This window comes from Physeter macrocephalus, chromosome 19, assembly GCF_002837175.3.
Source record: "Physeter macrocephalus isolate SW-GA chromosome 19, ASM283717v5, whole genome shotgun sequence".
NCBI classification, from domain to species: Eukaryota; Metazoa; Chordata; class Mammalia; order Artiodactyla; family Physeteridae; genus Physeter; species Physeter macrocephalus.
Window position 1 is genome coordinate 1,349,524 of NC_041232.1, and position 10,097 is coordinate 1,359,620.

Consider the following 10,097-nt stretch of genomic DNA (forward strand, 5'->3'; position numbering starts at 1 on the left):
ACTCTTTTTTTCTGGCTGCTTTTAGTCGATATATGATTTTGAGGTTGATTCGTGGGGAGGCGTGATCAGTGCCCCTTTGTTGTTGAGTATGGGCGTACCACCGTTTGTTCAGCCTTGATGGATGTTTGGATTGTTCCCAGTTTGGGGCTTTTTTTGGAGAAACAGCCACACTTTATTCCAAAGCCATTGTACCAGTATGTTCATAGGAGAGTTCCTCTGCTTCACGTGCTTCCCAGCGGCCAGGGGTGTGGTCAGTCCTTAATGTGGGCCACTCCCATAAGCGTAGTGCAGGTGACTGTGGCTTTCATTTGCGTTTCCCTGATGACCAAAGCTGGTGAGTATGTTTTCAGGTCCTAGTTTGCCATTTGCATATCTTCTTGGCTATAGTGTTTATTCACATCTTTTGCCCTTTCTTTTTAAATTTACTTTCTGTTTTTATTTACTTTTTCTTTGCTTTCCTAATGAATTTTGAGGATTCTTTATATATTGTGGATGCATGATTTACAAATATTTTCTCCCAGTCTGTAGTTTGTCTTTTCATTTTCTTAACACCATCTTTCAAAGAGCAAAAGTTTGTCTAATTTTCTTGAAATGAAATTTATCCATTTTTCTATTGTGGGTCATGCTTACTGATAGTTTTTAAAAATCATGAATGGATGTTGAATTTTGCCAGATGCCTTTTCTGTATCAGTGTAGCTGATATGGTCTTGTGTTTTCTCTTCTTTAATGTGTTAATGTGATGGAGTTATCTCTATTGATTTTGGAATATTGAATCTGCTTTGTGTTCCTGAAGTAAACTCTAGTTGGTCATAGTGTATTTTTTTTTTAACTTATTTATTTTATTTTTATTTTTATTTTTGGCTGCATTAGGTCTTCGTTGCTGCACGTGGGCTTTCTCTAGTTGTGGCGAGCGGGGGCTGCTCTTCATTGTGCACGTTGCACTGGCTTCTCTTGTTGCAGAGCACAGGCTCTAGGCATACGGGCTTCAGTAGCTGTTGCACATAGGCTCAGTAGTTGTGGCTCGCAGGCTCTAGAGCACAGGCTCAGTAGTGGTGGTGCACAGGCTTAGTTGCTCTGCGGCATGTGGGATCTTCCCGGACCAAGGCTCGAACCCATGTCCCCTGCATTGGCAGGCAGATTCTTAACCACTGGGCCACCAGGGAAGCCCCCATAGTGTATTCTTTTTATATACTGCTGGATTTGATTTACTTTTTTTTTTTGAGGATTTTTACATCTGTATTCATGAGGGATATTGGCTTGTGGTTTTCTTTTCTTGTACTGTCTTTATCTGGTTTTGGTATGAGGATCATGCTGGCCTCAAAATGAATTGGGAAATGTTCCCTTTTTTTCTGTTTTCTGGAAGAAATTATATAGAACTGGGGCTATTTTCTCTTTAAATGTTTGGTAGAATATGCCAGTCACGTCATGTGGGCTGGAGTTTTCTTTTCTTTGCAAGAATTTTAACTAAAAATGCAATCCCTTTAGTCGCTATAGGGCTATTCAGGTCATTTCTTCTAGGTGACCTAGAAACCCCCTAGTCTGTGGTCTTCAATTTCTATTTCATCTAAGTTGTTGGATTTATGTGCACTGAGTTGTTTACGGTATTTCCTTATCCTCCTTTTAAGGTTAGTGGTGTCTGTAGTGATAACCCTTCTTCCATTATTATAATTTGTTTCATCTCTTTTTTCAGTTGTCAGGCTAGCTAGCGATTTATCTATTTTATTGATCTTTTTAAAGAACCAATCTGTGGTTTTGCTGATTTTTCTCTGTAGTTTTACAATTCTGTTTTATTTATTTCTTTTCTGACCTTATTATTTCCTTCCTTTTCCCGGCTTTGGGCTTATTTTTCTCCTCTTTTCTAGTTTCTTGAGGTAGAAGCTAGGTCATTGATTTGAGACCTTTCTTCTTTTCTTTCTTTTTTTAAAAGAAAACCTTTATTTTAATTTTTTTTTTTTTTTTTTTTTTTGCCACACTATGAGGCTTGTGGTACATTAGTTCCCCAACCAGGGATTGAACCCAGGCCCGCTGCAGTGAAGGCACAGAGTCTTAACCACTGGACCACCAGGGAATTCCCCCTTTCTTCTTTTCTAATTTGGCATTTGATGTTATAAATTTCCTCGAAGTCCTGCTTTAGCTGCATCTGACAAGTTTTGATATTTTATATTTTCATTTTTATTCAGTTCAAAATATTTTCCAATTTCTGTTGGGACTTCTTCTTTGGCCCATTGATTATTTAAAAGCATGTTGTTTGTTTTCCAAATATTTGGAGATTTTTCCAGTTGTCTTTTTGTTATTGATTCCAGGTTAAATCCATAATGTCAGAGAACATTGTGCACTTTTGGTTCTTCTACATTTTTTTGAGATATCATTGACATATAACATTGTATTAGTTTCAAGTATACAACAATGATTTGATAGTTGTATATATTGCAAAATGATTGCCATGATCAGTCCAGTTAACATCTGTCACCTCACATAGTAACAAAGGTTCCTCTACATTTTTTAAGGTTTTTTTTTTTTTTTTGGCTGCATTGGGTCTTCATTGCTGCGCACGGGCCTTCTCTAGTTGTGGAGAGTGGGGGCTACTCCTTGTTGCGGTGCGCGAGTTTCCCATTGCGGTGGCCTCTCTTGTTGTGGAGCGTGGGCTCTAGGTGCGTGGGCTTCAGTAGTTGTGGCACATGGGCTTCAGTAGTTGTGGCTTGCAGGTCCTAGAGTGCAGGCTCAGTAGTTGTGGCACTCAGGCCTAGTTGCTCTGTGGCATGTGGGATCTTCCCAGACCAAGGCTTGAATCCGTGTCCCCTGCACTGGCAGACAGATTCCCAACCGCTGCACAACCAGGGAAGCCCTTAAGGTTTGTTTTAAAACACAGGATATGGTCTATCTTGATGAACGTTCCATGTATATTTGAGAAGTATGAGTTGTTCTGTTGGTGGAATGTTCACTTCATGTCAGCTCAGTCCAGTAGATAGATAGTATTAGGTCTCCTGTACTATTTTCTGGCCACTTGTTGAGTTGATTGCTGAGGAGGAGTTTAAGTCTCCAGCTGTGATTATGTATCTGTCTAGTTCTGCTTTCATTTCCATCAGTTTTTCCTTCATGCGTTGTGAAGTTCTGCTGTTAGCGGAATACATGTTTAGGACTTTTTATGTCTTCTTGATGAATTGATGCCTTGTGTCATTGTGTGTTTTCTTCTCCCTGTTAATAGTCCTTGTTTTGAAGTCTACTTTGTCTGATAATAATGTATCCATTATACCTTTTTTTTATTATTTGTATAGTATATCTCTTTTATATTTTTACTTTCAATTTATCTATGTTTTTATTTTTAAATTTTATTTACTTATTTATTTTTTGGCCACACTGTGTGGCATGCGGGATCTTAGTTCCCTGACCAGGGATCGAACCCATGCCCCCTGCATTGGGAGCACAGAGTCTTAACCACTGGACCACCAGGGAGGTCCTCTATGTTTTTAAATTTAAAGTAGGTTTCTTCTAGATAATTTACAGTCGGGCTTTTTTAAAAATAGCTTATAGTTGTTGGGTCTTATAATAGCATGTTGAGAGCATTTATGTTTATTGTAGTCATTTTTATGGTTCTATTTAGGTCTTCCATTTTGTTTTCTCATTTTCCTGATGCTTTGGCCCTCTATCCCTTCTTTCCATCCTTCTTTTGGATTATTTGGATATTTTCAAATACTCTGTTTAAATTTTGTTAGCTTTTTGTCTGTATCTCTTATATATTATGTTTTTAATAGTTAGTAGAAGCCTTACATCCATATGGGTCCCCTTACCCTCCCCCCTTCATGTTATAGCTGTCAGATTGCAAACCCCAACAATATACATGTTCACTTAAGAGGTGGAAATTTGTCTTTTATGTTTACCATTTCTCTTCCTCTATCTTCTTGGAGTTCCACATTTCTTTCTGATCTTTCTTTTGAGCTGTAGAACCTTCTTTAATATTTCTTTTAGAGGATATCTTCCTGCAAGAAATTCTCTTGGTTTTCCTTCACCTGAGAATACCTTTATTTTGCCTTCATTCCCAAAAGATAATTTGCTGGATATAGAGTTCTTTTGTTTACTCTAAAGATGTTCCACTGTCTTCTGACTTCCATGGTTTCTGATATGAAATTCATGTTCACACAGATGATTATTTCCCTATGTGTAATGTGCCGTTACTGTCAGGATTTTACTGCTGTTATTTTTCAGCAGTTTAATTATGACATGAGTATGGTTTTCTTTGAGTTTATCCTGCTTATGATTCATTGAGTTCTTGAATTTATACATTTTTGTCTTTTCCCAAATTCGTGACATTTCGGGCATTATTTATTCAGGTAATTTTCCTACCCCATCTCCTTCTCTTCTCCTCAGACTCCCATGCATGAATGTTGGAACTTTTTCTATTATTCTGCAGTCCCTGATGCTCTAATCATTTATTCCAGTCTTTTTTCTTTCTGATCTTATATTGGATAATTTCTTTTGACCAGTCTTCATGTCACTGACTCTCTCCTTTGTCATCTCTGATTCCATTATTGAATGTCTTTGTTTCAGATATTGTATTATTTAGTTCTGGAACTTCCTTTTTTTAAAAAAAAATTTTCTCTCCGCTGGGAACTTTCTTTCATTCATTTCAAGTGTGTTTACCTTTGCCTCATGGAGTATAATCATAAAAGCTGCTTTAAAACCCTTATCTGATATTCCCAACATCTGAACTGTCTTGAGGTTGGCATCTGTAAATTGTCATTTCCTTTGAGAATTGACCTCATTTCCTGGTTCTGTGTGTTGAATAATTTTGTGTTGTATCCTAGACATACCCTGGACTGGGTATTACATTGGGTCCTCTGGAGAATGTTGAGTTTCGTGTTAACAGGCATTCAACCCAGTTAGATTGTCTCACCCTCTGTGGGCTACAGTTTTACTCTCATTTCCATTTTCAAGGCTCTTGATACACTGCTTTGGGTCTGTCCCACTCACCAGCCACTCTGGGGTCAGCCTGAGACTTGGGCAGTGGTTTAGGTCCTAGTTCAGGTCTTAAAGCTGGTGCTGCTTTGGGTCTATCCCACATGTATGCAGCTCAGAGAAGAGCTTGGGGCTTTTGTGGGTTCATTCACAGAATTAAGGTATCTTTTTCTTTAGCTCTCTCCTCTCTGCCATTCTCATACCCACATAGGATCTGGCAGGGTTCTTTCTCCATGGTTCCTGTGACCAGAAAGACAGGGGTCTCTCAGAGTCACTTCTTCCACATAGCTCCATGTCCAGGGCCCATCCTCGGGGCAGGGCCAAGAGAGAAGAGAAACACAGGCCATCAGGGAGTCAAACCCTAACTTTTTAGAATCTAGGATTCTATTGGCTTTTTGACTATATTTCTTGTATTATATATTATGTTTTTAACTCAATCTAGGACTTAAACTAATCTCAGTGCAGAGAAAAAGTATCTCTCCAAGTTTTAGCCACCACTGCCTTGCATCAGTGCAACTTGGACCCACCCTCAAGGCAGTGCCCCAAGACATAAAAATAAAAGCAGGAAGCTTGTGCCCATTGAGATCAATTCTCCAAGTTTTTGCTTGCCTCCAAAGTCTGTCTGCTATTGTTCACTTTTCAGAGTTTTCAAGTAATTGCCGTTTATATTTTGTCTAGAGTTTTTAGTTGCAATCGGCCAGATAGAGAGGAGAGAGGCTGTAGTGAGCCTGCTTCATCCTGGCCAGAACCAGAAGCCTCTTAAGGTGGTATTAATTTACATTTCTCCATGAGTGAGGTTAAGCATCTTTTCTTATGTTTAAGGGCCATTTTCATATCTTTATTTGTGAATTGTCTATTCATGTCTTTTGCCCAATTTTCTATTTGGTATTTAGTCCTTCTTTAATTTTGAAGACTTTATGTGTTTTAAAGATACTTTGATTTTTATCTCTTTTGATGTGTAAAAGTTAAAAAATTTATTGTTAAGTATTTTATCTTCTTAGTTGGTATTGTAAGTGGGATTTTCTCTGATGGGTTATTGTTTGCGTACATGGAAGCTGTTGAGTTCTCTTTGCTAGTTTTATTTGCTGCTACTATCACTGAAGTTTTCCTTTAATGTTTGTTTTTTCATTTGTTTGTTTGTTTTTTGGCCGCAGCCATGGCGCACAGCATGCAGGATCTTAGTTCCCCGAGCAGGGATCGAACCTATGACCCCTGCAGTGGAAGCACAGAGTCTTAACCACTGGACCTCCAGGGAAGTCCTGTTCTTTTAATGTTTGGATCTGTTTTATCATTGATTATCTAGGGCTTTCAATGTATACCATCATGTCATCTGGAAGAGAATTTAACATCTTCTTTTCCAATTCATATGCCTCTAATTGATTTTTCTTGTCTAACTGAATCAGCTTAAACCTCCCATACGATGTTGACTAGTAGTGTAGACAGTGGGTATCCTGATCTTAATAGAAATACCTCTGATATTTCTTCATAAAGTAATGTGTTGGGCTTCCCTGGTGGCGCAGTGGTTGCGCGTCCGCCTGCCGATGCAGGGGAACCGGGTTCGCGCCCCGGTCTGTGTGTATGTATTATAATCATTTTTAAGAAACCCATCAGTTTCTGTTTGCTTAAGTATTTTAATTAAAAATGGGTATTGAATGTTGTCAGAGGCTTTTTCAGCATCTATGGAGATAATCATGTGCTTTTTCTTCATAAATCTATTAATATGATGCATGACATTAATGGATTTCCTAATTGAACCAACTTTGCATTCTAGGATAAATTCCACTTGGTCAGCATGTATTATGTTCTTAATTTGATGTTGTATTTTGTTTGCCAATATTTTATTTGCTATTTTTGTATGATAAGTGACATCAATCTCTATTTTTCTTCTGACCAAAGCTTTAAATATATCTGATGAATCTTGGTATGTAATGTTGTTTTGTCATTTTAAAAAATTTGTGGTTTAAGTATTTCCCCTTTTACCTAGAAGTCATTTAATAAATTATTAAAAATTTTTAGTTGGAAAGATCTTTTTGGTTTTTATTTTGTTAATTTTTTGGTTTAATTGCACTGTGATCATAGAATATTGTTTATAATGTTAATATTTCTTCTTTGCGGAACTTACTGATGTTTCTTTTGTGACGCAGTATATGATCACAGAGACTGCATTCATGTGCCCTTGAGGAGAAGGTGTAGTGTCTGTTGTCAGAGTGTGGAGTTCCCTACAGTTCCATACTGTTTACCTTGTTGAATCTTCTGTCTCCTTACTTATTTTGTCACTTGGTCTGACTTGTACTGACGGTAGTATATTACATTCTCCAATTACTAGTGAGTTTTTTTCTGTGCCTCTCTGCATCTCCTGTAGTTTGTGCTTTACAAAGGTGTTGTTTCTGTTACTTAGTACATAGATGTTCATACATTCATTGTGAACCGCAGCTTAGTATTAGAAAGTGTCTGGCTTTGTCAAATCTGATGCTTTTTGGTTAGAATTAAACTTTTTTTTTAATTAATTAATTTATTTTTGGCTATGTTGGGTCTTTGTTGCTGCACGCAGGTTTTCTCTAGTTGCGGCGAGCGGGGGCTACTCTTTGTTGCAGTGCATGGGCTTCTCATTGCGGTGGCTTCTCTTGTTGCGGAGCACGGGCTATAGGCGGGCGGGCTTCAGTAGTTGTGGTGCACGAGCTTAGTTGCTCCGCGGCATGTGGGATCTTCCCAGACCAGGGCTCAAACCTGTGTCCCCTGCATTGGCACACGGATTCTTAACCACTGCACCACCAGGGAAGTCCCTAGAATTAAACTTTGATGTCAGTGTTTCAACTCCTATTTTCTTACTGTTTCCATTTGCCTGACATACCTTTGTCTATCTTTAATTTCAGCCTTTTGGAATCACTTTAATTTGTTTTTCTTATTGACACATATCCTGAGTATGAGTCCTTTATCAGATATATGTTGCAACTATTTTATCCTTGTTTCTAGCCTCATTTTTTACTTCCTTAATGTCTTTCAAAGAAAATCATGATTTTGAACTTCTTCCATGTGACACTGGAGTTTATTCATTTTCAGTTCTGTGGAGTATTCTGTCATATGAATGTGCCAGAAGCATCCCATTCTGCAGTTGATGGTCATTTGGGTTGTTTCTAGTTTTTATTATTATGCACAATACTGCTATGAACACTCTTGTACAAGTCTTTGTGTACAAGTGTGCAAATTTCTTTAGGGTGTTTAAGCGTGGGGTTGCTGGGTCATAGGGCGTGCCAGGTGGTCCCTGATTGTTTTCCACGGTGATTGGTTCCACATAGGCCCCTCCAACGTGGTACACGGCTCCAGTTGCCCCACATCTTGGTCAGCATTTGCCAGGCTGTTTAATTTTTGGCTAATCTGCTAGGAGTGCAGTTATTTCACACTAGGGTTTGACAGGCATTTCCAAGATTATTAATTAGGTTAAACATCTCTTCCTGTGTTTGTTGGGTATTTATGTTTCTTGTGAAACATCTGTTCTGGTCTTTTGCTCATTTAACGTTTGGTGTTTGCTTCTTTATGGTATTGATCTGTATCTTTACAGATCAATACTTCTGGATACAAGTCCCGTGTGGGTTTGTGGCAAGTGTGGAGTAGTGAGTACTTGTGTTCACTGATGGCGGGCATTTTGCCACATTTGCTTTACTTCTCTGCCTGTGTACTTGTATGTAGCGAGACACAGGTCGAGGGTTTTTTTTCTGAAACGTTTGAAAACAGATTGCAGACATAACATTTCATCCCTAAAATGCTGTATCCTAGGAATAAGGGCACTCTTCTACATAAAATACCATTGTTTTCCCCAAGAAACTTAGCAATACTAATTCTATATAATCTGCAGCCTGTATTCAGATTCCCCCAGTTGTGGCCCCCGTTTCTGATCAGTATCTAATCAAGGTTCACACGTTGCATTTGGTCGACACGCTCTTTAGTCTCTGAATTTAGAAGAGTCACCCTGCTGCTTCTCTTGCTGTTTCTCTTGACCTTGACCTTTGCCATGAGTCTGAGCTGGGTGTCCTGTCTGGGCCCCTGGTGGATATGTCTGGAGGTTCCCGCACGTTGCTGGCATAGGTGGACGGCGATGGGCTCTTGGGAGATGAGTGATGCAGGCTGTTTACTGCGGGTGGCCCGCTTCAAGGAAAGTGCCGGTGGTGACAGCCCAGCGTCCCCTCATGAAGGAGCATTTCCTCTGTGATTCATAAATGACCTGTAGGCACAGCAGATCTCCTGCTCCCAATAGCTTTTCCCCAGTCGGGTCATTTTCCGGATCTGAGAGGTGATGCTCTCTGCTTGTACGTTCAGTTCCATCTTTTTATTTTTTAAAGCCGTGAAGCGTTGTATTTCACAGACCTGAGCGCTCTGCTCGGGTCCAGGTCTGCACCTGAGGTTCCTGGTGCTCCTCGTCCTCGCAGTGCTGGGCCTCCTTGTCTGCTTTCACGAGTGTTGGCTGGGAGCCGCCATTTCCTAGGGTTTTTCCTGTGAATTCACTGAGGCCTGGGTTGAAGGGGTCCGTCTGAGAGATGCACAGACTGCAGTTGGGGGGCCCCAAGGTGGTGTGATTTGGGGCTGAGAGCTGAGGGCGGTGACGTTCTGGAAACTCCGAGCACAGCTTTGGTTCTGGTTCAGCCTAACACTGAGCCCATGACCCCGGGGACCTCATCTGTAGGGAATATTCCTTCGAGATTACCCACCTCCGAGGTCTCAAACTTTGTCCCTCGTGGACCTGGGACTCCAGGTCCCTAGGGCAGCAGGTGCCCTAGGGCAGGGCCAGCTGCAGGCTCTGTGGCCCTGCCCACGCTGCACTCTGCTCCCACACCAGGGTAGTGGGGAGGCCGGGTCCCTCCTCCACAGGAGTAACCCTGCGGCTGTCCTCCGTCTGTGGGCCGGGCCTGGGGGGCTCTGGGGGCATTTGTAGCAATGGTGGAAAGGCTGTCAGACTGTCTCTCTTTTTAATTTTTAAAGGAATGTGTCTCGCAGAACCCAAAGTTGTGCTCCATGGATTAAGTTTCAGGCTCCTTTGCCCTCTGGGTGGGGGGAGAATGACAGGCCAGTGGAGGGGGGTGCAAGGCCCGTGGGGGGCAAGGCCGGTGGGCGGCCATCATGCTCACCGCTCCGGGCGGCCTGGTGCCAGG